The 27,670-nt window shown below is 33.9% G+C and overlaps 1 long non-coding RNA gene across 2 annotated transcripts; it reads left to right on the forward strand.

Annotated features, from left to right (window-relative positions):
* On the forward strand, window positions 1-27,670 carry LOC123554237 (uncharacterized). Of its 2 annotated transcripts, none has more exons than XR_006686969.2 (3): window positions 1-130; window positions 23,663-23,772; window positions 25,680-27,670. It is a non-coding gene; the product is annotated as an uncharacterized LOC123554237 (long non-coding RNA). The 2 variants fall into 2 exon arrangements; XR_006686968.2 differs by lacking the exon at window positions 1-130 and adding an exon at window positions 23,377-23,451.

Below are 27,670 nucleotides of genomic sequence, written 5' to 3' on the forward strand. Positions count from 1 at the left end.
TAACGACCTACAATATACTCAGTTACAAAGTGAATACTTATTTTGGCTATAAGTTCCTGTTAACTAAGATAGCTTGCTAGCACGTAAAACTTCCAGACAGGAATAATCAATGTATGTCTTCTTCGATTCTGTAAGTTTACTGCTTCATTCCTCCTTCTAGAATATAACTCAACAGTAGATTAGTGTTAACGCACTTTTTCACTCGATACCACATATCATTATATAATTCTTCAGTGAAATATTGGAGCATTTGAGCAAAAATATTTCTTTCTTTTTCACAGTGAAAATTTTCATTCATATTTATCACTGGAGCACTCCAATTATCCAATTAAAGATGTAAGGAAATGTTTGACTTAAAGTTTGCCAACTCAAAAAAGTTTTACCTTTAATCATAATATCAAACAAACTAGCTAGTGACGGATAAATAAATAAATAAATAAATAAATAATCGAACGGATGCAACACATTGATATGCCTTGCCGTGTACCGTCAACTAAAGGTATTTGAAAAGCGTGCTAAAGTTTGCGATTGCTTCATTTTCAAATTAAAATAGCCTTTTAAAACCTGACATAGCCGATCTTTTCCACTTTTCTATATAGAAATATGTAGAAACGATAGTCGTCAACAAAAATGGAAGCAATAAGTTTTTTTACCACATCGATAAAAATACATTGAAACAAAGGGCAAAAAAAATAAATACTCCATAAGGTTATAAAATTTCGTTAGATAACGAAAAAAATACGTTTTTAAAGATTAAAATGCTTTTTCCTATACAAATCTGTAGTAAAACTGTTTATCGATAATTGCGTGTATGTTCAAGGGAGACTACTTTTGCCGATACTACTGGTCAATGTATTGGAATGTTGGTCATGTAATGTAAACTACAATCTAAGGTAGTGCATAAATATAATAAGATGGAATATTCTTAAAAGTTTTTTAAAGATAATGAATATTTTGAAATAAAGGGAAGTAATACAAAAATAGCTAACTACCATTATAGCGGAGAATAATATAAACATATTAAATGTACCTTAAAGTACCATATAAATGATGCTTATCGATCAAATATGCCCATATAATGTGTTAACTGTAATACTAATACCAAACGTAAATAAATCCAGTTGTCTATATTACTTAACGGATTTAAAGTTTCTTCCATCTGCAATATTTGTGTCCACTCCAGATCTTTTATTTGTCGGTAGTACCTTCTGCTGTCTTTTTGTTATCTTTGCATAATTACCAAATTAAGAGGTAGGTACAGGTAGATAACATGTTTTAATCAAGCATTAAGAAGAAGGAATTTCAATATCTACTTATTTGATTGTAGCAAAAAAAAAATAAAAAAAAATAACGTGGAGTGGTCGAGGTCACAAACATATCCCAAGGGCTTCTGCAGACGTTAATACACAAAACAAACGTGTATTGTCGCTATTCTTGCATAAAAACATTACACGACGACTTTATGTATTGTATTCATATGTGATGACTTGACGATTCCGGTACATTTTTTATTTACCATTCTTGTTGTTCTTGGAAACAGTAAACATGTTTAAAATATCCGTACCCAGGGCCCAGAAATAAACAATAGTATCAAAAACGCATCCTGAAGGTTTTTAAACGATTTAAATTACCTCTCGTTATTACAAACATAAAATTACCAATAATTGTTCATATCACTCACAATTTGGTGCACTCGAGCACAATTTCAAGAATAATAACTTTACATTCGAGTTATATGGAGTACGGACACAGTTGGAGTACGGATGTGTACGAACGTAGCGTCAAGCTTCCAAGCTGTTTATATAAATTCTTCGAGAAATTAGATAAAAACATACCGACTGATACTTACCAAAATCATAAATATGATTCCTAAAAACAAAGAATCGCACAGGTTACACGGGATTGTTGTCTACAATTTTTTTTAAAAATCTGAATCGACGCCTAGTTCTAAAATGGGAGTAAACAAGGGAAGAAACGAGTACGAACGTTGTTGGGGGGCAGCGCATTTGGCGTTAGTTACTGATACAGCAAACCATTCTATAGTTTAGATTGCATTTATTATGCTCCAAGAAGAGGTTTTTATGAAAGAAACAAGACGCAGATACTAGATGTCAATCTGCGCAGAAATACATATACGTCCCTGGGAAAGCATTTCAAAAATAAAAATCGGGTATTAACAGTACGTGAATTGCCTTGTTTGCACACGATTTTTATCCCGTTAACACATGGGCGGATCCAGTGAAAAAAGTAGTTTTTATGCAATAACTACCATATTAAATGGTTTGTGTTAAAGTTGAATTTTTGTAAGAAGCCAACAAATCTCAGCGAAACTACGAATTCTCTCCATTTCACTTAAAATGTGAACGATAACTATTAAGGAAGCAAATTAACCACAAAAACTTGTTTCATCGTTTACATGCACTGGTTTTATTTATTTATTTATTAATTAGTTAAGAACAGACGTTCTTATCTATTGTTGTCCGCATATGTCAGTAATATATATTTCTCAGTTGATAGTAAATTTGTAAATTAAATATAAACCACGGAATATAGGGTAATACATTTACTTTAAAATAATCATATGATTGTAGGTGACTTATAGGCCCATTGGGCCGGGTGCTGTACTATTTTTGTATAATGTATTTTAATACTTATGCACATGTCACGTTAATAAAACATTCACTTACTTACGTTACTTACTTATAGCTCTTTTTGTCTAGATATTTACTGACGTTTTCCTTCCACCACTAGCATTTCATAGAAAAAAAAAAAGATTATCCATTGAGCCATTAACTAAATATAGCTTAAGGCAATTTAAATATCAACTTTATTGAAAACATGGTTTATGGGCATCCGCTAAATTTCGGAGATGGACGTAAATTTACGGACCTTAACGATCAAAGCTACAAGATTATAGATTTTTTTCAAATAAGGCTTATCAGCAGTCGCGCTTGGTACAGAAAGTTCGATATGATCGTTGAAATTTCGACAAGTTTTTGATAAACAAAAACATACGAAAACGAAAACTAGCAGCGACTTGCTTAATTCAACAGTTGCAATATGAACTTCGAATATACGAAAGAAAAAATGTGCAAGGGAGTCGCTTGATTCAGTATTTGCACTATTTACCCGAAACGAACGGAAGAAAAACCTGAAGTTTCTTCATGTGCTATGTATTCCTCTCAATACATTAGAATTTGTAAGTTACATGTAGATGTTAGATCGTCCCTTTGGCCGTATATTTCTATAGTTAAACTTGGTTGATGGATTAATTCAGCAAGTTTGAATGGTATTTTAAAAACACATATTTTGTTACTCAGCTACGTACCTGTACCTAAAATTATACTTTTCATTATATTCAGTATGGTTTAGTTGAATATATCATTAGTAAAATACAGTAATATAATCTGAGTTCATATTTTATAATAATCAGTAACACTGGCATTACTATGGTATGAGTATGAGGATATAAATAATAGATCTACTTCAGTCATAATACTAGTATTAAAATAATAAATATTGTTCAGATCTTTATTGTTGTCTGAAAAATACGGAATTAATGCGAGATAATTAATCCAGGTATTATTGATATTACAGATACAATGTAGCAGTAAAAAAATCCATTCATCTTTTATAACATTAATTAAAAGTAAATGCAATGTGTGCAAGCTTGTGAATGAACTGTTACATTGTATAAGACCGTCTATGTGAATACTTTTAACAGTGGCGAAATATTTCCATTGTCATTAGATAAGCGGTTCATTGACAACATTCGCCGATATATGATTACGTTTAAGAAAAATGATACACGTGGTATGAATAGCACGTTTTCCTAATTGTAACTAAAATATTTTAACGTCGCAGACTGTTCTTTATAATTATATAAAAATAAATAAAATACTACTTTTATATACCAAATATAATTGTAGCAATCCAATTTGAAGGAAATAGTGTGGCAAGTTGGTCGAACGGGGAACAATTTTTTTTAGAATAATTTAACACTCAGTACAATATTTACAAGTTTATTTACATAAATGAATCTTTACAATGAAAATAAAATAAATAATTAATAAATAGAAGGGATTAAAATGTTGATATAAATGTCTATAAGAGTTTGCAGTTGAAGATGTTTCAGTCCAAGATATCTAAAAATGTTTCACAGTGTGACGTAACAGATGTTTTTAGTCTCCAGTTAACTAGCACGTAAAAGAATAACACGACTTAAAATACTGTCCCATCAAATCGGAAAAAAAACCCATTCTGGCTCCCCATATCCGGTGTTTGTATCACTGAGCTACCCGAGTCGGGTACAAAGATCAACAACTTGGCGGTTTTAGGTACAACCATGGGACATAGACTCTCAGCTGTGGGAAATCACACCCAGGCGAGATAAGTTAACCATGGCTATATCAGTTCCGGATCGTGACATCACCAGGAAATATTATGTCGTCTTGTGGAAGAAGCTTAAATATATAACATATGGTAAGCACCATAGCAAATACAAATACAAGCACTAACTGTTATGTTGGGTACACCATACCTCTGTAGGTTCCCATAAATAGTACGTGCTAGTAATACAACAAAGTATACGTGCTATTAGATTTACCGGCGTTCCGTAATCTACAACAAAAAATTCACAAATTCGGTTTATGTGAAAAGTACTTATTAAATATTACGTTACACAACGTTCAATAAAAATTTTACAACTTATACAAATGAAACACCCTAGATTCATCTTTCGAAATAAATAATTTTTAAAAGTCAGAAAAATTTGATAAATTAGCCTGTCAACTCGAAACTAGCGAATAGCTTGCCGAACAGCAAATCTTTTACAAAATTCTTTAGAATAAACAACAATTTACTAAACGAAATCACAATACAAAAATCTAACAAATAAACTTCTTATCTCGATTGAACAAAATTAATTTCTGTAAAGAATAAACAAGAGTGATATTCTGTCAGTCGGTGGTGTTGTGAGCGTTAAGCATATCTGGCCTAGTCAATTTGTATGGTTGTATCCCGCCAAATATTGAATTTTGCACGTGGTGTTAGTATAACAGAGCCGTGAAATTGACTATTCGCCCGCGAAAGTAAATTGCCCATTACAGTGGTTTAGGGAATAAAACATAAATGTCTGTTCAAAAAGTTTAACAATTATAACCTTCCATATTACTGAACCAAATTTAATCAAATGCATAACATCATCTAAGGTATTCTCTGCGTGAAATCTAACATTTACCTCAATAACTAAAAAAATACGAAAATATGATGCAATATCTGTCTTTATAGTATAGATACTTTGAGGCCCGTTTGCGACAAATAGAATAGATTTGAACGGCGCCGTGTTTACCTAATTCCTATTACAGTCTAAGTTTTCGTGGTTAAAGTAAAACTATCATTATAAATAATTTTCATTGAAAGAGTATTTGTTAAAAGTAAATTTTATAAAGATGCATTAAATAGTTTTTAAGATATTTGCAATAAACCCGGTTGGAAATGGTGCGTGATGTATAAATATGCAGCTTAGAAAAGCTTACTTGTATTTCGCAGTGACTGCCGATAATTCACCGCGATCCATCGCAATGCAGCACGACCCGCTGAGATTTCTTTCCGTGTGTTCTTAAATATTATTTTGCAACTCCAAAATAGGTGTGTTTAGGTAATTTGCATAAAATAACCACAGTCACAACCAACGTCTCAGGAAGCAAGATACCACAAAAACTGAAAAACGTGATATATTTAATTGTTACCAATAAAGTAACAATTATATGGGCTATTTCAATTGGAAATATAGTTTAAACACCTATTTGAAGGAGCAATCTGTATATAACATACTGCACATATTTTGCGTTACCATTTCAATAACCTTGTTTTATTGCATCAGTTATTTGATATATATATATATATATATCAGGCAGTTTTGATCTGGTCTTAAAGTCTCTCAGTGTTTTCTTAAATAGTATCATGTAACACTGAAGTTAAATATTTTTCCACATTAGGTATTTTAGCTAATTTACATAAAATGAACAAATGCATAAACAAGTCACGATAAAATAAACTTTGACCAATAAATTGGTGATAATTTGAGATACATCATATGAAAATATAGTGTAAATACTTATATGAAGGCAGAATCTGTTTGTTACATACTTTACACACGTTACGTTACCATTCCAGTAATCTTGTTTATTGTATGATTATTTTCTTAGAAAATAGTATAGAAATATTCTGTTATCAAGCTATTAAATACTGTTACAAAATATTATAGTTCCATACTTCACAAGCAGTGAGATTTTTTCAGCAATGCCGTTTTGAAATAGGTTACCACTGTATTTTGTCGTATTTAGACAAATGTAGGAAGAAATTTAAATCATTGTTATCAATATTATGATATCATTTATTTGTTTAAACTTTAAAAGATTAATTCAAACTTTTTTTCATTTCTTTTGTCAACTAAGATATGATCTGAAACATTTATTCCACATTCAATGTTCCTTTTTCATTTTGAAATAATGTACAGGAATCTATCAGTTTAGTTATACTAATATCAGTTTCTTAATCATAGTGTTCTTTTATTTGATGGTTTTATTATTATTGTTATCCTTAGATTTTTTACTTTTAAAAGTGTTAAAAGTGAATGAAAATTTCTGGATTTTGGACGAAACTAGCAAGTTAAGTGTGTTTTATTAGAACTCTGACTATATATGGCGTAATCATCAGACAAACTTGTAAATTTTGACGTTCTGCTAGAATCTCTTTGTTCTTCAAGGAAAATATTGATATTTATAGTGCATAAATATTGAACTGTTGAGTGATTAGTTATCATAGATTATAATAAAGTGTATATCGACTGACTGTGGTGAATACTTACGGTACAATCGGTCACGTCGGACTGTCTAGCAAATTGCCCGAGGGAAGAGTTAACAAGTTATAAATCGCGACCACAAGATTTTAATAACCGTTACATTGGCGTTTACCCAGGCTATCAGGGCACGGCCACTAGGTCACCGAGCTATGTTAGCCTGGCGTGGGTCGCTCTAGTCTTCTCTTGCAGGTACTCATGACTAAGGGTAAGAAACGATCCAAAGACGAGGCGTCACCGGGTTCAACATCTAGTCAGCCGGAAAAACGTATAACCGACGAATGGCCGTCGGCACTACCTATAGCTATGAACTCTCAGCAATCTGTTGGTATGGTGGGCCAGGTGACATCCCCGCAATATATGGGACAGTTTATACCACATCATCTGCAGCTTGTCAATGGGGGTGCAACGCAATATTCACCGGGTACACCGGCGACGCCCGTGCAGCAACCATCACTGTACACTGTCCAGTCGTCCAATGACCAATCTGTGTTAAAGTCTATAGTTGATAAACTATCTAATATTGAAACCTGTCAGAAAAATATGGAGTCTAAGTTGTGTAAACTGGACAAAATTGGACATAGCGAGCATTTTTATTCGAGTGTCGTCATTAGAGTCAAAAGTTAAGAGTGTTGATGATAAAGTCACAGAACTTGAAGCTAGTAGATCTTACGACAGCCAGGTGTGCGATGAACTAAAAAAGAGCCATGATCAGTTTGAAAACTTACTTAAAATTGAAAAATCACGAAATGATAAACTTTCGAAGGATATAGAGGTTTTGAAGAGTGAGAGTGCTTCCATGCGGAATGATGTTATTGACAGTCAGGCGCGTCTTATGCGTGATAATTTGTTGTTTTCTAATATCCCGGAAGAAACCACTCGCGAGGCGCGTATCTCTGAATAATGCCAAGCTAAAGTTATGAACTTTTGTACAAACGATCTTGAAATCCTGGATGCAGAGGCAAGATTTAAATTTGATCGTGTACACCGTACTGGACAATTCGAACGGGGTAAAACCCGTCCCATAGTGGCAAAATTTAATTACTATGGTGACAAGATGGAGGTCAAACGACGGGTAAAAGACAAACAATCTAACGCTCAGCATGCTGGTGTTCATACTCCAGTGTTTATAAGTCAAGAGATTCACCATTGTTCGAAGCTGACTTTTTTGATACGCTTGAAGAAAACATTCGCCACTATGCTCAATTAGGTGACATTATATTATGTGGTGACTTAAATTCACGTGTGGGTCAAAGATCAGATACTGTACCAAATATTAATCTGCACCGTTATGTTGATTTACTTGACGAAAATGATGTACCTACGGGGTTAACTGTACGGTCTTCTTTTGATGAAACATCAAATATTTTGGGAATAAATTGTTATCGTTGTGTAAGCAGTCCAGTTTATACATAATGCATGGACGTAAGGAGCCAGGTCGTTTTACATGCTTTAACTTAAACCGTAACAATGTAGCGGCCAGTGTTGTTGACTATGTCATTTGCAATAGCAACCTATACTCGTTACTTAATAATATGCGTGGTCATGATTTATCCGAATATTCGGACCATTGCTCTATCTCATTTACTTCAAAGTTATAATACACGAATGATGATTGTGCTGATGGGATGTTTGATAAAATTGTATTGGAAAATGGCGATGAAGATGTATTAAATGATGTATTAAATAATAAAAAAACATTATTTGATAAAGTGGTGGATGACTTGTCCGCAAATAATATTGATGTAAATACCTGTGTAAATAATTTGTCAGATATTATTTTTGATATTTCTTTTGAACTATGTGGCAGAAAGTATCGTTACTGCCAAACTAAACCGAGAAAATGTAAAAAGTCGGGCTGGTTTAATGATAACTGTAAACGTAAAAAGGTTGAATTTTATAGGTGTAAACGTTTATTTAGCTCTAATGAAAATGAATGAAAATAAGATGCAGTTTTTAAATGCAAGGAGTGAATTTTGTAAAGTTAAACGCGCTGCAAAATCTGTATTTTACAATAAAGAAAAAATGACTTTATTTATGTTAAGCAAACACAATTCAAGAAAATTTTGGAAGCATATTAAACGTTACAAAAATACTAGCAATGTTAATCATAATGTAACGGATATTAATGACTTTGTTAATCATTTCAGAAATATGTCAAACTCCCCGCACCCAAGTACTTTTGGTGCCGATGAGAATTTACATAGAGACCAAGTTGTTAATGTTGATATTTTAGATTGTTCATTTACTGTTGAGGAAATATGCAAAACTATCTCTATGCTAAATAAACATAAAAGTAAAGATATAACAAAGAATGTAGCAGACCTCTGTATTGATAGTCAATATTATATTGCACCATATCTTGTACAAATTTTTAATTTCATATATGAGAAAGGTGAATATCCTGAGTCTTGGGCAAAGGGTATAACTGTTCCTATTTTCAAGAAAGGAGATCAAGCTGATCCCGTTAACTACCGTGGCATTACACTTGTAAATATCATGGCTAAAATGTTCTCTCTTACACTTCGAAATAGGATAAACACATGGTGTGAAAATGAAAATATTTTTAATGATAAACAATTTGGGTTTATAGATAATCATAGCACCACGGACTGTATATTTATATTGCATAGTATTATCCAAAAGGTTTTATTTAACAAATCGAAATTGTATTGTGCATTCATTGACTATGAAAAAGCCTTTGATACTGTTAACCATGATGCTTTGTGGATAAAACTTGTAAAATCTGGTGTTAGCTGCAAAATGTTGAACATGATAAAAGCAATATACATGTATATGAATGTAAAATCTTGTGTCCGAAACTGCAGAAATATGAGTACTTCTGACTTTTTTTGAATTGTCACTTGGTGTTAAACAAGGAGAACCGCTTTCTCCTCTTTTGTTTATTTTATTTATTAATGATATAAGCGAGTCAATTGATTTTGAAAACCTTACTTATAAAGATATTGAATTATTGTCAATATATATGCTGTTGTTCGCTGATGATATTGCTCTTTTTACAACTGATCCTAACAGTCTCCAAGCTTTGTTAGATAATTTATACGAAATTTCTTGCAAATGGGGTTTAAAAATTAATGTTAACTAAACCAAAGTATGTGTATTTGAAAAACGCAAATCTAGACATAATTTTGTGTGGACTGTCAATAATGAAACTATTGATACTGTTGATTCTTTTACGTATCTTGGTATTAAATTCCACTATACTGGTTGCATGAAATATGCTGTACAAATGTTGCATGAACAGGCACTTAGAGCCTACAACAGTTTGCTTTCGGTATTTAATAAGATCAACCTTGATGTTAAAACAAAACTTAGACTATTTGATTCGTTGGTATCTCCTATACTCCTATATGGTTCTGAAATATGGGGCATTTACAATTGCAAAGAAATTGATAGATTGCATCTTAAATTTTGTAAACAATTGCTTGGAGTTAAACCTCAAACATCGAATGCAGCTGTACTCGGTGAGTTACTGTAAAACACCTTTTATTCGCGAGAATTTAATTTTCGCTAATATTCGCGAGGTTAAGTACTCGCGAATTCAAAGTGACCGCGAAAAATAGCTTTACCTGTTCGTGTTTATCCGGAATTCGCTGATGTCCGAAATAGTGTCTGAACGATAAATGTTCGCACTTACGAAATTCAGTTATTGTGATTTTGCGTGATTCCACCATGGTTCAACAAGTACGGTTAAATGACTATATTATATACAAAATATACATGTATACAGGAAAGTATAATCTTTATTATTTAATAGTAACCATTTATCCAATTCATGACGTATCGATCAGCACAAGGGAAGAAACTAACGGTGTTACTGTACATGACCGCTCAAACAAAGTTATCTTCCATTACAATACTATAGTACATGTACTAAGTACTAGTAATTCTAAATTTAGCTGTGACGTGAATTCCAGCCGGAATCCAGCCACGCTGTACCATATCAGTATCATTCTCAATTTTCTGCATGGTTTTAACAAGCCATTTAGCGTGCAGTGGTTTCACAGTGGACAAGCGCAAATCAACATTTACAGAGTCAATGTTACTATCCTTTAATTTGACGGCGATTTCGTTAGCATAAAACTCCTCAAAACACGCTTTCATGTACAACTTGAAACTGGCATACATACACGCAATTGTTTTTCACGCCTAACGAAACAGTTTCCCTTTTCAAAAGACGAAGATAATTATTATACAAAATGTACCATTGTTTACCAATTTTACAACGGTTTACACTTTTTTCAAAACTAAAAGAAACTGTGAAAAGTTTGCAATGACTGGGTGCATAATAAATGTTCAAAGATCAAGCGTTCATTGTAAATATGGAGTCCCAGTCGAGCCATGATATTTTTTAGTTTTAACTTAATATTTATTTTACCTGTTTTGAACCTTTTTCTTCCATCGTCCATAAGCTCACCGGCACGTAATGACATTGCGATTATAGCCGGTTTTAAACCCAATCTGATACTTCTAACACTTGTAAATGTTACGGATTTTAAAGCTACGTAATAACAAAAGAAAGGAACAATTTATTGACGACTATACAACAGTGAGCACATATCAGATATTAAAGGCATTAATCTGCTATCAATAAAGAGCGTAACACGCACTAGCGGACCGGAGAATAAACTTTTAACAGTGACGTCATACAGGTACCATATTTGCAGAAAGTAACCGAATGCAGACGTACTTCCGGTTTTCTTCCGGATTCACATTCGCGAATTCAAAATTACGATTTTAACATCGCGAATTTAAGATTTCGCGAAATAATAAAATGCCAAAAATCGGGACAAATCCGCGAAATAAAGATCTCGCGAATTTAAGTGTTTTACAGTAGGTAGATATTCTTTAACTGTTAAATGTAAAGAACGAGCACTGTGGTATTGGACCAAAATTATGAAAAACACGAATAATCCTATACACACCATATTTGTTGACCAATTACAAATTATACATATAAATAGAAATAATACTTGGGCATTTGCAATGAAAATAATCTAGGATTTGGGCGTGGACGGTAGCTTGCATTTCCACTACCGTCCATGAACAGGCTCAATCAAACCGAGCCTGCAACATTTTCGTTTTTGTCGTGTTGAGCGACCTGTGAAGTTTCCTTATTTTTCTATTTTATTATCACAGCAGCGTTGTTTGTGCCGTGTGGCGGCCGTAAAAAGTCTCCCCGTACATTCAATCAGGGCTGTTATATTTCGATCTTCTCAGATCGTTCAGCACGACTTTTATGTCGTGTTATTGGAACTGTTTAATTTCTCAGCATGACCATTTCGGCATGGGTGGTTCCAATACTCTCGCTTTCATAGCCTTGAGTATTGTATAATCACTCCTTGGATATGGTGCCTGCTTTTTAATTTTGTCTTTTGACAGTTCCTGTGATATGCAGGCTCCATAACCTCAGATCCCCTTTCTAAATTCCCGTTTGTTTAGTTCTGCCCATTGTTTTCTCGTTTGGGGCAAACCCATTACTTTTTCTGGGGACCAAACGCCGCTCTTCATGGAATTACACGCCCCAACACGTGTATCATTGACGGTTCCGTGTTCACCGCCGTTTGAATAAATCTGCGGATGTCTCTTAATTGCTTTTTGTACTTTTAGCATGTGTAAATGTTGAGTTCTGCTCAACCCGGGGCTAGAGGGCGTGCAAAGGTAGCTTGCATTTCCACTACCGTCCATGAACAGGCTCAGTCAAAACGAGCCTGCAACATTTTCGTTTTTGTCGTGTTGAGCGACCTGTGAAGTTTCCTTATTTTTCTATTTTAGTAATATGTGGGATGCTTTTAATGCTAATGTTAATTACATGCCTTTGTTTAAACAACGTCTCTATGATCAATATATACAGAATTGGTATGCAACCATAGCTAGCCAGCCGAAGTTAGATTATTATAAATTGTTCAAATGTGAATTCAATATTAAAAGTATCTTGATGTTGTTAATAATGCTAATTTAAGAAAAGATCTTTCGAGGTTGCGACTAGGTTCTCACTCGTTAGAAATTGAAACTGGTAGATATGCAAATATTGAAAGAAATAACAGACTTTGTAGATGTTGTAATTTAAAAGTAGTTGAATCTGAGTACCATTTTATTTTATATTGCCCATTATATAGAGAATTAAGAAAAAAATATAGTATAATTGTACCATTCCCGTCCATCCAGAAATTTACCAAAACATTGTCAAGTATGAATACTAAAACAATAAGAAATTTGGCAAAATATGTACACTATGCTATGTCAAAAAGGCAGGAAAAGCTAAACATCATACCTGCTTCTTAGTTAATTAATTAGTATTTTTTGTATTGATAGATTGAATATTGTGCATGTATTGTGAAGAAAATGTTGGCCATCTGTATTGTATTTAAAATGTTTAATGGCCAAAGTTATTGTATTTATGCCGATTTGCCAATAAACTTTGAAACTTGTTATCAACAATTACCTTTTTCGATTATGTTTCTTATGCATATATTCTGTTTATATTAATTATGTTTGGATATTTAATCTTTGTTTCGTGTGATCGTAAAGGGTATTTATGCAGTCATTTACGTAAGAAATAAAGCATTTTGTTTTTTAATTTCAGAAACATAGCATTATAATAAGATATTTATGCGCTCAATAATAAAATATTCACGGTTGTATGTATGCTACGTTGTGATTCCTCCTTCGATTAAGTATTTACTCCATGTCTACGAATAACAACAACAACAACAACAACAACAACAACAATTACTTTTATTTGCAATCAGGTTACATAATAGTAACAACATGATCAAATAAATTCTTCCGACTGTGGGAGTGTATTACAACAGACATATAGTATTCAAAAATATTTCGGACAGACAAGGTGATATACAATATATATATAGATAGGGACAGTGGTGTTCTTTTAATTCATCTACATAGAGGAAAAATAACTAAAGCAACGAAGTTAATCAAATTTGGTTGTAAGGTAACATTGTCAAGTATATTTATTTAGTGTCATTTCTTCTTTTATTTTTCATCATAGACGATAGCTATTTATTGAGTAATAGTAATGAAAATTCCATAATGGCTACGTTTGTGTTGTAAGTATTTATAATGATGTACAGTTAATCTTATAGAAAATATAGTCTCTTGTAATTCTAAATTCTTTGAAACATGAGGGACTTTAATAGATAGCGGAATTTAAATCTCCAAAGGGTCTTTAACAAAATTTCTATAGCGTGGGAAAATAATCTTATAACTTTTGGTCTAGCACGGAAAGCACGAATTTCTAGTTTTCTTGGGAGTGGCCATACCTGGATTTATAATTATTGATTTTTTTAACTGAATGGATAGTTTTGATTGGCCAATTTCGTGTGTTGCCATGCAACGGTCTTAGGAAAGATGATTTATTCGGAAAGGGAGTCAGTGTGTAAATAAGTGGACATTGGATTAATGTGTCACGTCTGCGTGCGGGATGTATACAGGCACTTAATGGAAAGGTAATCCGCTACATATTTATATTATAATGCTAATTCATTTACAAGACTTTGCAAGAACGGGACACAATTAAGAATCTAGGTACTCTTAAATTATTTTATCTTCTAAACTGTCTCATTATTAGTCGCGTCATAAAGGTAATATTTGTAAGCAGATGTGCAGATTCCAATTAGAACAGTTCCTTAAACCTCGGACATTGGGTCTTTTATAATACTTTTTAGGAATAAAACGGGCTCTCGCTAAATTTATACCACAGTCACACATACGGCGTGGATAGCTACGTCTAGCTACAGAAAGAAACGTAGTATATTGATCCGTACCTGAGCCGTACCTTAAAGTAGTTATCCGTACCAATCCGTATCAGTCAGTACCAATCCGTACGGCTCAGGTACGGATCGATACGGATAACTACGTTTCTATCCGTGGCTAGACGTAGCTATCCGCGCCGTATGTGTGACTTGGGTATAAAGAAGGGCATTTGAACAGGTAATTAATGAAATTAGCTGCCGATTTCATTCAGCGGACACAAAGTACACTTCCTGTATTCATGTGGGACGTAGGAGTTGTGCCCTCGAACTGTTTCAACAGGTAGTTTATGGTTTAACTTACCAGGTCTGAAGTGAAATAGCGAAAGATGCAAGTGGCTGGGTAATATGGTTAAGTAAGGATCGAGTTTTACTTCAGTTTTAAAGATTCTATAAGTGATGCCTTTTGACGAGTTTGTAAGTTGCCTATTCCATTTTTGGAAAAATTGGTCAAGAAGGGTACGCTTTACAGTTTTATCAATATATTTACGGTTGATTGTGTTTTGATATATCCAAATGTATGCGTTTCCCGTTGAGATCAGAATATCTCTGACAAATTTTAGCCATTTAAAATTGGCGTTAGAATTTAACATATTGTCAACAATATAGATTACATGAAATCGATATCTCATTGTTTACAGTAAATTATATCATTTTATTCAGTTTTAGTGGTTTCAGTTTTTTTATTCTTTGTTTGTGGCACTGGTTCATTTTATGCAACTTAATAGCTAAGCGTACTTAGTTTCGAAAAAATAGACTAACCATAAGTGTAACAAAATTATTATTTTAGAAAACACTGAGAGACTTTAAGACCAGATCAAAACTCTTTTGAATCAATTGATTTGAAACTTAGAAAATGTTATTTTTAACAAAATTCTGTCATTTTATAACATTCTCATAAATATTCATGAGTATGCAGATACATGTAAGTTAATTACAAAAAGTGACACGATGCTCGTATATAATGTGAACATATACGTCGTAGCCCGTAGCCATCTACGATGCCCCCGAAATCGCAAGAAAATCGTAGACTTATTTATCGCACGGCGCCTGGTCAAATGTGAATTAGGCATAAATTTACCGTTTTAGCTTCACTTTCGCTACAAATGTCCGCTCGGGGATAATTACAAATACTTTTCTGTTGATGTTGTTAATAGCTGAATATACCTAATGAAATTAGTTCGTACTGAAACTTTTATGAACGAGCTTTTTAACGATAACATGTATAGATATGCTTCTATTTATATGCTTCACGCATACAATGAATACTGATACAATTTCATTTCTTTAGCTGTTATACTGTTATAATAATCTTACCAAATAATAACCAAACAGAAAAAGTGATAGAGTGAAATTGAATCGAAATATTAACCAGAAATTCTTAGTAAAAAGCGAAAAAACTCCTCAGGTAATACCGGTGCAAGAAGAATGCACCTTCTGTGATAAGATGTGGATGATATTGAGGAACCTTTACTTTAGTTTGAAACAAATATCCAAGAAGCAAAGCAGCAAAGGGAAATGAAGACAGCAACCTAGCAGCGTAGCAGCCTGACAGTTAGACTGGCATCAATCGTTAGAGTCATAAAATATAAAGCACTTGGCCACAAAATCAATCCTCTCTGATACCACTTTCTGAAAAAAAAATACAATATCTCTTGCCTCTGTCTCTAACTCTTGAGATGAGCCTAGAGAGAAAAAGTTTTTTTCTGAGAAAATATCAGTGTCAGTATGAAGAAATTGATATTATTACTGATAATTTGATCTCAAAAGACTTTGTAAGTCTACCTAACAGTCTACACGTTATAGTATCCAGTTATTAAAGTCGCAAACGGGTCAGCGATGTATAAGCTAGTTTTCACACAGTTTGACCTGTTACCGAATCAAGTATCAATATCCAAAATTATAAAATGTAAATAACAAGCCGATCTTTCTTTTGTCTACAGATTATTAATAATGTAATACATACAGAACACCAGACAAATTACGGCAGAAAAGCGGCTAGCAGTTCAAACGAGCACGCAGATGGCACAGCAAGTCCACTGACCAAATACGATTAGTTCAGATTAGATTAGTAAGGAAAAGTACGTCACCTGTGTACTGTTAAATATGATGAAATAAATTGACATTGCTGCCAAGTAAAGTTTTACCCGAAGTTCAGTTTTAGCAATTTTTCGGTGTATATTATTTTTGGAGTAACGTTCTGCATTGATTTTGGTATGGGAAAGCTGCCTAAATTATATTGGACAAGTTGCAGCTTTAGTTTTTAACGTTTGACACCACCACGTGAATGTTATAATTATGACAACGTCACTTAAGCAGCAGTTTGGCAATTTTAAAATCAACTTAACATTTTATCATTGGAACACATAACGGTTTATGTGTATTTAATAGCGTAGTGACGTAAACGGATATTCGATATACATGTATATAGTTCTTTGAACAGAAGTGTCATGAGCGAAAGTCATGTTTCGTTTAACCAAGAAAAGTTACCACCTAAGTACTCTTTTTTTATTATGCTTATTTCATGAATAATAACCATTTTGAATTTCTTGTTGTGTCAAATGTATGGGGCACTTTTGAAGTCCTTGAGTGTATAATATTATGCAATGTGTTGCAAGTTAATTCGCGTAGGTAGAATCAGTGATTACATTTCATCGATTGAAATAACATGTACTGGAGAGTCTATTTGACTGAAAACGTGAACCTAGCTCATTCATTCCAAACATATCCCTCCATTCCTCTGTCATTTGGCGAAATCTGCTTGCGCAATTAGGTAAACAGCCACGTATCAATCATATTCGCACCGGCGTCGGTGTCCGCGTATGTCATAATGACCAATTAATTTGCTTAAAACGTTATACGGTGTTTTATCACCAAGGCCATTGTATTAAGCAACGTCTACCATTCTGGCAGAAGAACTGCATGAGCCAATGTCATTTTTAACTAAAACCTCAGGTTAGCGAGTTGATGCCCTTTCACTCTATTGTATGATGAACGGGAGTTGATTTGAACCGAAGATACATCTTAAACGCTTCTTTCATACACTTAACAGAGTTACTAATTTGTTAATTACTTTCTTGCACTTAACAGAATTTCTCATTTGTCTCTTTAAGGTTTCGAAGTCTAGAGTTAAATAAGTCACTTTTCCTTTTGTGTATAAAACATTATTGTTCCTTGTATTTTATCAAAACTAAGTTTTTGTAATTCGAAGGGCAAAATCATACACACTGTAAGAGTAATACATTTACTGTAAAATCGTATTACATTGTAATATTACATAGGTACCCAGTTAGCAAACTTACACAAAACGTTCCATTTATATATCACCAAATGTTGCTTGTTCATAAAAAAGATAAATGTCAACAAGCTTATCAAAAGCAGTGCTTCAATAACAGACTTAAGAAAATAAAATATATTTTGTTTCAGAAATAACAGTAATATTTTCTGTTTTTTGCAAGACTGTTTTAAAATAATTATGTAGCATCTGATATACCTGAATTTAAAATTTAAGCAAGTGGTGTGCACCATTACCATTCAAATAGCAACTTTTGGAAGTTGGGTCATTCAATATTGATTTTATCAGCATAATTGATGTCTGTAAACAAAAGCCGGGAATTCTAAGTAACTTCCGACAAAGTTTGTAATCTTGTCAAACTATATCCTTCATTTATCGGTACTCAGTTAACTACAATAATTAATAAAACATGCATAAAACCTGTTTGATGATCGTAATAACCTATAATTATGTACTTTATACCTGGCAGCATTCAATTATTAGCATGACAATATTTGTGATTACTCGTAGCCATTTTGTGCGTTCCTCCCCACCCAGAGTTATTTCCTTTCGGAAACCTTTGTACGTATCCATGTGGATTCGTATCCGCTACTTTTACTGTTATTAGCCCATTTTACTGGCAAAGCTCTGATTCAGAAAAGTCGAGCATGATGTCTTATGAACAGCTCTTTTTCTAACTTTAAACTTCCAAAACATATTAAATTTGTTGAAAACAAAGTCTCAATTAAGGACTGAAATGGAGATTAAGATGCATAAACATTAGTCTACTAAATGATTGGAAAATTTAAAAATCGAAGCTGGTCTGAAAACATCTCAAAATCTAAATTCCTTACCCCACCAACTTTCGTAAAATGCATATTTTTTATGCTGATCATTTGGACAGGAAAAACAGAAAACAGATAAGTGAAATGCATCAATAAGTATTTACCCTTACCAAAATAATGTAGATTGATGTTATCACATAAATTAGTATGTTTTTCTTCATCCAGTTTTCAATGAAATAAATCGATTTTTTGTGGCATGCAATTTGGTAAATATTTGAAGAAAATGGCGTAACTGCTTAAAGGGGAAATAACTCTAACGCAACTAAATACAAGTGTTTTGATATATTATAGACGATGTGTGCGTAGTATGTATTTATTTTGATAAAAATCCATTTGAGAACAAATGGGGACTATAATTTATAAACATTTATATACTTTTTAAGTTTTATGTCCGTAAAAAGTAACGCACCAAAAAAATTTGGCTTGATTTTTTTCAATGGGGCGAGCGCAAGCCAAAAACAAAGCTGAAATAATACGAGCGGCAAATCCGATGAACAACCTCTTAATTTGGTGAGGCCTTATCTTGGTATATTTGATTATTTTTTACCCCACCCATTATTTTTTTAGACCAGAACGAAGCAAAGAAGTGGTGCCATCCACGACGAGGGCGGAGGACACATGTTAAATTTCCCCGGATGTTCGATGCTAACGACTCTTGAAACAACGCTTTTGCCTTTCTAAAGTCAGAAAAAAGGAAATAATCTAAAATATTTACCTGAAGTTCTTCGTTTCGTACGCCATATTTCCATGTGTACAAATTAATGTAGTGAGCATGCGTGGCGACCTCATTTTCATTCCAGCAGTTTGGTTCCCGGCTGTATATTTTCTCCACATGGAGAGAATGTATGGAAAAAGACGGGGGACAAGTTTACATTTAGAATGATAAAATGACATTTGGAATGATCGACTTTTATCGATGATAACACATTCGGTTACTTTCTTAAATTTCACGGTACTGTCCATCAAATCAAGTCCAAATATAGAAAGGACAATTTACTGGGGTTAATTCTTTTTATGATTAATGACCCCAAACGGCAAAATAAACCCCACATGCGACCTTTAACCCGTTTAGCCACTGACTTGTATTGTTATCAGCTACTAGTGTGTGAAGTTTCATTACTGTAAACCCTATGGTTGCTGAGATATTCCACTTTCTGAATTTTACCTATAGGTGTCGGCCCAGTACAATTTCTCCTTCTTTGCTGTATAGTAAAACAGGCACTTATGGGCATGGATTGTGATTTTCACAACAAAATTGCAGCATTGACAGCTCTGTATTTTTGAAGAGTAATACTATCCCAGTCAATTTATCACAGAAAAACACCACCATCAACAATGAACTTTTTTGCTACACATCAAAGTACCTAGTCCATGTTTAAATGCGTCATGGCCGCCGGTCTGGTGTAGTTTTTTTAATCCTTCCGCACAAAAAATGTAGTCCTGAAAAACACACATAAAACAACTGTTAAAGACATCAGAAATAACAAAAAATGTACACAGTATCAATAAATACATTTGGAATTTATCATGTCAAAGTAGGGATAGCTTTAAATTGGGAACTTCAAAATTTCAAAGAACTACTTTCTAGGATACAATAACCCGGAAGTACTTCAATACCGGGGTGACATCTTAACTGCCTGCCGTTACATGACTGAAATACTGTTGAAAAACGACGTTAAACCCATAATATCTTCATAAGGTCAAAATGTTTATCTTGGTTATATTTCAGCCAGTCTTGAATCTGGGTTATTTGGAGTAAAAAACTCGGTCACTTTGCCAGATCAATGGAAAATCTTGTTAACTCATGATATCAAACTATCTAAAACATTTATTTGAACAGATTTTTTGATATTTTTTGGAATGCATAAAATTATGATATCAGCTTAAGATAGAAACTTTGTTCAATACTCCAGTGGCAGCATATTCTTATGATTTGATTGAAACTGGGTCTGTATAATCTTTTATGATATCTTTATTGAGCATGAAACGCGTTCATTTGTGTTTAAATGCTAGGCAATTAAGATGAGTTGTAGTAAAACCTTAATATCAGCTTGATTTGTAGTGGAATCATTTGTCTGTCTTTTTGAAGTCAATTGCTCTTGCGAAATTGGGTTAGCTTGAATAAATCTAGGTCACTTTGTCAAATCAAAAGTAACAGCACAGATATTTATTTCCGACTTGTTTGATATATATGTACAGTAGTCTGCTTTCGATGTAACCAGAGAGCTCACAAGAGACTTGGTAGCTGTGATGCACTGCTTGGTGTGGCCAATTTGCCGAAGTGGTGATCAGCTGTGATGTACTGCTTGATGTGGCCAATTTGCCGAAGTTGTGCATAACTAGCTCTACAGAGAGTGTTAACATGCTGTGTCATGATCATGTTTGAATCAATTCTAGCACCGAGATTCTTCACACAAATTGATGGCTTAATCTGAGAGTCCTACTTTCACGCAGATATCTTCGGGTATTTTTGTTTGATTTGTGTGAAACAAAATGACCCCAGTTTTGTCGGTATTGAGCTTCAGCATGTTCTGATGCATTCAAGAGACTATGTCGTTGAGACAGATTTCAATCTGAGATAGGGCTTCGTGTTGGTGGGAAATATTTTTTGACTTAAACAATAAAAGTGATGATTCAGTCCATGGCTTCTGCAGATTGAACCAACGGGTTTTGTGTACATGATGTAGTTTTTCGGTCCTAGGACAGATCCTTGTGGTACACTGTATTTCATATGGACTGGAGTAGATAGTTTGCCATTTACTGAGACTGTTTGGTAGCGGTCATTCAGAAAAGAAGTCATCAACTGTAGTGGTTTGCCAATGATCCCGAAGTCCATTTCCAAGCGTTTAAGCAACGTTTCATGGTCGATAGTATCAAACGCAGCTGATAAGTCAAGCATTACCAAGATTGTGATTTCGTTTTGATCCAGGGATTGAAGAATGTCATTTTAAACTTTGAGAAGTGTAGTTTCTGTCGAGTGGTGCTTTCTGTATGCAGACTGATGCTGTTCATGTAGGTTCTTCGAAGTCAGGTGGTACTCAATGCGTTTATCTACTACTTTTTCCAGTACTTTTGAGACAAAAAAGGTAGGTTTGAAACAGGCCTGCAGTTCTTTAGTTCATTGGAATCAAGGCCTGTTTTTTTTTTCAAAAGAGGTCTAACGTGAGACATTCTTTTGGAACATACGCGGTTTCCAGTGATGTGTTGATAATTTTTGTTAAAGCCGGAAGGAGCTCGTCAAGGCATGTCTTTAAAGTTGGTATTTGGTCTAATTCACACGACCTACTGCCAATTTCAGAATAGTGCGCCGATTCAGTGTTGCACCATACACATGGAGTGACTGATATCGATTTTTTTATCGTGAGTGGCTAATTTTGTAACAGTCATTAACATAAACTCCGCCCAAGGCGCGAGACAATTTATGTACATTTAAAATTCTGTTGGGTTTTCCCGTTAATTGTCTAAACAACACACAAACTGAAAAGTCTGTCATGCAATGTATTTACGGTTTTTAAAAACTAATGATATTGCAGTTTTTAGCCCTGTCTCAGAATCAGTTTCAAGTCAAACAATTTTTACAATCTCTATCCAAGAACGGTACAGAATAGACATGATTACATTATATGTGTGAAACTGTCCCATTTGATAGCTGTTGATTAAAGTCGCATTATCTCAGTTTATTTCACGTATGATTTTTTCTCTTTAATTGATTTCCTTGTGACAAATTGATAAAAAATAAATCACTACAAAATTCAAATTTAGTTAGCGGGTGCATGTAAGTTTAAGATCAAAAGATGTATTTATAGATGTAAAATTACACATGTCCTAAACTTGTGACAACATGTGTATTTTTATCGCTAGGTCAGGGACTTTTCATGCTGAAAATACAATATTTGATTTAAACATAAATGCACTGTTTATATATGTAGCTCATGTTGTAACGGTAATAACGTTTTATGTGTTTGAGAATCTAGTAAACATGCGATTGAATCAACTGGAGACATTTCTTTTCGTATATTGAACATGTATTTACACAAAATCATCGATTCAAATTTCGGTCCTGTAGCCGTTGTACATGAAATCAAACGCCTTAAGTATTGGACTAGCCGAGTGGTTAAGGTCGCCAACTGGAATCACGCTGGAAAGTCGCCATAATTATGACCTATAAGTGTGTCGATGCAACGTTAAACCCAAACAAAAATAAGTGCTAGACTCCTTCATTTAACTTTCTATAATAGCGGATTAAAATAGAAAAAGGTGGAAACTCCACAGGTCGCTCAACACAACAAAAACGAAAATTGTTGCAGGCTCGGTTTGATTGAGCCTGTCCATGAACGGTAGTTAAAATGCATGCTACCGTCCACGCATTCTAGCCCCGGGTTGAGCAGAACTCAACATTTACACATGCTAAAAGTACATGCTAAAACTTGATTCGGGATTAATGACTAAGTAAGTTTCCTTGCCAAGAAACTTGCTCACAACGGAAAAATCTTGTTTTCCTTGTGTTTGTAGCTGGATTGAATTTTGGTGATTAAAAGTCTTTTGGTTGATTTTAGTAGATTTGTGTAAATATTAACCGCGAAAAAGGCGTCACGTGATTTCAGTTAAGAAGGGAAGACATGTTTTATAAGAGAAGTAATTTTATGCTAAATTATGAGAAATAGTAAGGGTTCGCAGGTTAGTTATCAGTTTAAAATGGTTGTATTTATTGTTCGGTTGCTTATAATGGGCTTCACCTTATTTGTATTTAAACAGGGCGTTGTAATTTGGCGCTTGTAATCTAGTTGTCATATGTATTCGCGAATGATCAAAATAGCAGCAAATGTTTCTGACTTCTTTAATAAAGTAATAATGTTCACCTATCTTATGTTTTGTGCACAATCTTAAGTTTCAGCTAACCTGTCACAACTGTCACTGGAGAGAGACGAGAATTATTGAGAGATATTGTTGTGTTGTGTGTTCAGCTAGTGAGTGAAAGCCATTCATTTCCATAAATTGGTAAGCCTAACTTGTTTCTCTTTTGTGATTGTATTATTATTTTACATATTATCTTTTGTAATGCTGAAGTCACTGTTTATGGCGATAACGAGTTAGTTTTGTATTACCGGTTGACTGGAATACTGGTCACTAGAACGATATAGAATAATGTTGTGTAAAAGTAACGACTAAGAGTTTATTTTATCTTAAGGGTACATCACATGCTGTGTATATTATTTGAAATGCTGTATTTAATTGTATTGTAATTTTATTAGCTCGACTAAGCATTGTACGGTTTATGCTTGTATGTAAACTGGTGTCTTTTTGACCAGTTATGGGAACTGATTGTGACTTCACATACTTGTCCGCAGTTATGAGCTGTTACGCATTGCACGGGTTTCCAAACCCTGTATTTTCGATTGTCGAGATTATTAAATAGTTGGAGAGTCGAGCACCGCTGTCCTATGACAACTCTTGTATAATACATATATATATTAGTATTCATGGATATATTGTTAATTCCAGTATTCGTGAAGATATTGTTAATTCCAGTATTCATGAAAATATTGTAACTGTTTACTTGGAATAATATTAGGTTATTCAACATTGTTCTGTACAATACGGAGATATATTTGGACGAGTACCCAGCTGAGAAAACCATATTGGGCGAGCCGCTAGGCGAGTTCAATATGGTTTTCTCAGCTGGGTACGAGTCCAAATATATCTCGTATTGTACAGTACAATGTTAAATAACCTTTTTATTTTATATATATTTTATCTTACTATAATAATAGTTTAAATTAAAAATGTTTCAATGAATACTGTATTCCTGCCTTTTCTAGTTTTTCCCAGCTTGGTATGAGTGCAAATATATATAAATATATATACAGAACAATGTTAGACCTTAAATAACCTTTTTATTATATATTTATTTCACTTCATAAGTAATATCCTTAGTTCATTGAATGTTGTTTTTTTCTGCGTATCATCATTAAAAAAAGTATATGGTGCAACCTCCCTACAACAGCCATTTGGCGCAAATTGGGTGGCAATAATACTTGGCTGAGATATTATGCCCACAAACATTGTCAGCAAGTTTGGGGAAGAGCGGATGAAAGCTGTTCGACTTAAAAGAGCAGACAAGGCTGAATTCTCCGTTTTTCGAGTAATTCAAGGACTATAATCAAAGAGTGCCTGGTACAATTTGGCTGGTTATCGAAACTGGCCGAGATGTAATGCCCACAAACATTGTCAGCAAGTTTGGTGAAGATCCGACGAAAACTGAATTATAAAGCAGACATGATTTGGATGCTGACCGCCCGTCCGCAGCACATCCATAATCTTCTCCATTTTGTGTCTTAACCGTTAAATAAAAACTGCTGAGGTAGCTATTCAGACTGTCAGGGCTGAAACCAATTTCTAGGTTTCGTCCGGAACGGCTTCTTTTAGCGACTTTTCAAATATTCCAACATCTGATGATCCTTTTACAGTATATTTAAGTTTTTGATTATTAACGAACGTTTTAATATCTAAATCAAATAGCATTGTTATCCCTTGAATCGTTTTTGTGTGTTGTAAACAAAAACAAAATTCAAAGTAAATCCAGATTTCAAGACGCATAATAGAACTCTGTACATAGGGCGACTTCTTCATCCGATTTACATTCGGAACATTTTCACGCGTTTCGGGCTTTATCGTATGTTTAACATGGGACTGTTGAACCGTCCAAATACAGAAAATACAGGATTTTTTTTGTACGCGCGTGCGTCCAAATACTGAAAATACAGGATTTTTGTACGTACGTGCAGCCAAATACCGTAATATATTGTACGGTCACGTGTTGCAAATGAACGTTCGCGATTGGATAGATAAAATAGGTACAGAATAATTCTAAGTAATGTTTAGTAAATATGTGTTTATCTTTTTAGGATGGAATTATCATTCTATCACGATCAACGTTTGATGATAAGGAAAACGTCTGGGATTACGAAATGCACCGTAGAGAACTGTATGTGCATATTAGGACTTTGTGGTGTTATGGACATATTAGAAAGTTTGGGTTTTCTTGATTATGACAGGAGCTCTGAATGAACTATAAGTTGTGGTGTAAGAATACTGGAAAAATTTATTAATATTATTGGAGTAGAATAAACTAATATTTAAAACAGAACCCACCTCTTGACTTACTTTTAAATTTATTTATTACTGGGTAAGCCAGAAAGATACATGTTTAACGCGCGTTTTTAGCAGTTCTTCCTGTATGTCGGGTTGGCAGTTTACCTAAACATCGCTCCTTGGAAGAACCAATACAAGATCCCCGTCCTCCGTAAGAATCTGCCAACCGTTCTCACATAAAGAGATATGGCCGATAGCAAGGCTCAAACCCATCCCGGACAGGATACAGTGATTTCAAGTCAGCGACTAACCACTCGACTACAGGGGCGATCACACGATGGATGGCTACTACAATTCGGAATCTAGAAACCACATGGGTACGTAGTTACAGTAATGCCAGACTGAAGTCGACATAGAACTCCCAAACTGATTTATGTCGACAGGTTCGACTAACAGCTTATTTTCATCTCTACTGTTTTCGTTTGACTAAAGTTCTCGTGAGATAGCATACCACATGTCTTCATTATGCAGTAATTATTTGACGGATTTCTAGGAAAGAATGTATATCTTTTCATATGGAATCCCGATGGTAATTCTTTGGTTTGGTATTCTACAGTTGGAGAGAAAGTATCGATAAAAATTGAAGACTGGAAGTAGTAATCAGACTCAAATCTCAATGGACGTATAGTTATAATGATCGAATCACGTTGTATTTTTTACCGACAATTGTTACATAAATTCATACCCTGTAGGAAAGGAAATGCGTATATGTTTAATGAAAATTGGCTGCGTGTTTATCTGCACCATTTAGAAATTTTTGAAGCAGTCTAAAATAAAAAGTGCTTAGACTACACGAGATTTACCTGGTCGCACTCAGCGTGCGTTGTGGTGTAGAAGAAATGACTTACTGAACAAGACTCAGTGCTATTGTATTATAGTAACCTGAAAACATATTCAGTAAAGTAATATCAGCTAAAATATCAATGCATCGAGTGGCGCCTGCGCAATAAACTTTTTATTACAAAATTATGTGCATGATCATAGATTTCTCTATGTAACAAGGACCAAATGTTCTATTAATTGCAACAAGTTGCGACAGAACTATGTGCCATTTAAAACAGAAAGACACTTCACATATTAGGTATAGTCCAACTGAAGCGATCCTAAGAAATATTGAGATACTTTTTTCGTATGGGCAATATCCCCACTCGCGTCAAACACTCGAAAGATCAAAATAATTGAACAATTTTCGATGAAATTTTCATCGCTGCCGACGCTTTACATGCTATAAGTTTAAATGCCGATTATTTCACGAACTGGCCATTAATTCAAATAAAACAAAGGCTTACATGCATCGAAAGATGATTCAATTCCTCATTGATTCATGTAAAAGTTATCAAGTGTGTGAGTGAGTTGGGTTTAATGGCGAACCGACACAAAATGGTCATATATCGCCGAGAAGAAGTCATATTGCATACGCCAACTGTAAAGCATAAACATTGACGTAAAAATATAAAACATACCCAAAAACATCCATGTAAAAATGTAAAGAACACTATGAGTAATGTAAAACATATCTAAAACATCCATGTAAAAATGTAAAGCATATCTAAAAAAAGTTATGTAAAAATGTATATACGTATGTGTTAAAATATCAGCTGCAAACATTATAATATTGCAAGATGGAAGATACTGCGTGTAGTTTAAATAAATAAATGGATGAATAGAATCTATTACCGAGTTTGTTTTCTCACAATTGAAAGCAAACATATAGTTAAATGTGTTAAAAACATCGAGTATGCGA

The sequence above is a fragment of the Mercenaria mercenaria genome, chromosome 7 (genome assembly GCF_021730395.1).
Source record: "Mercenaria mercenaria strain notata chromosome 7, MADL_Memer_1, whole genome shotgun sequence".
NCBI lineage: Eukaryota > Metazoa > Mollusca > Bivalvia > Venerida > Veneridae > Mercenaria > Mercenaria mercenaria.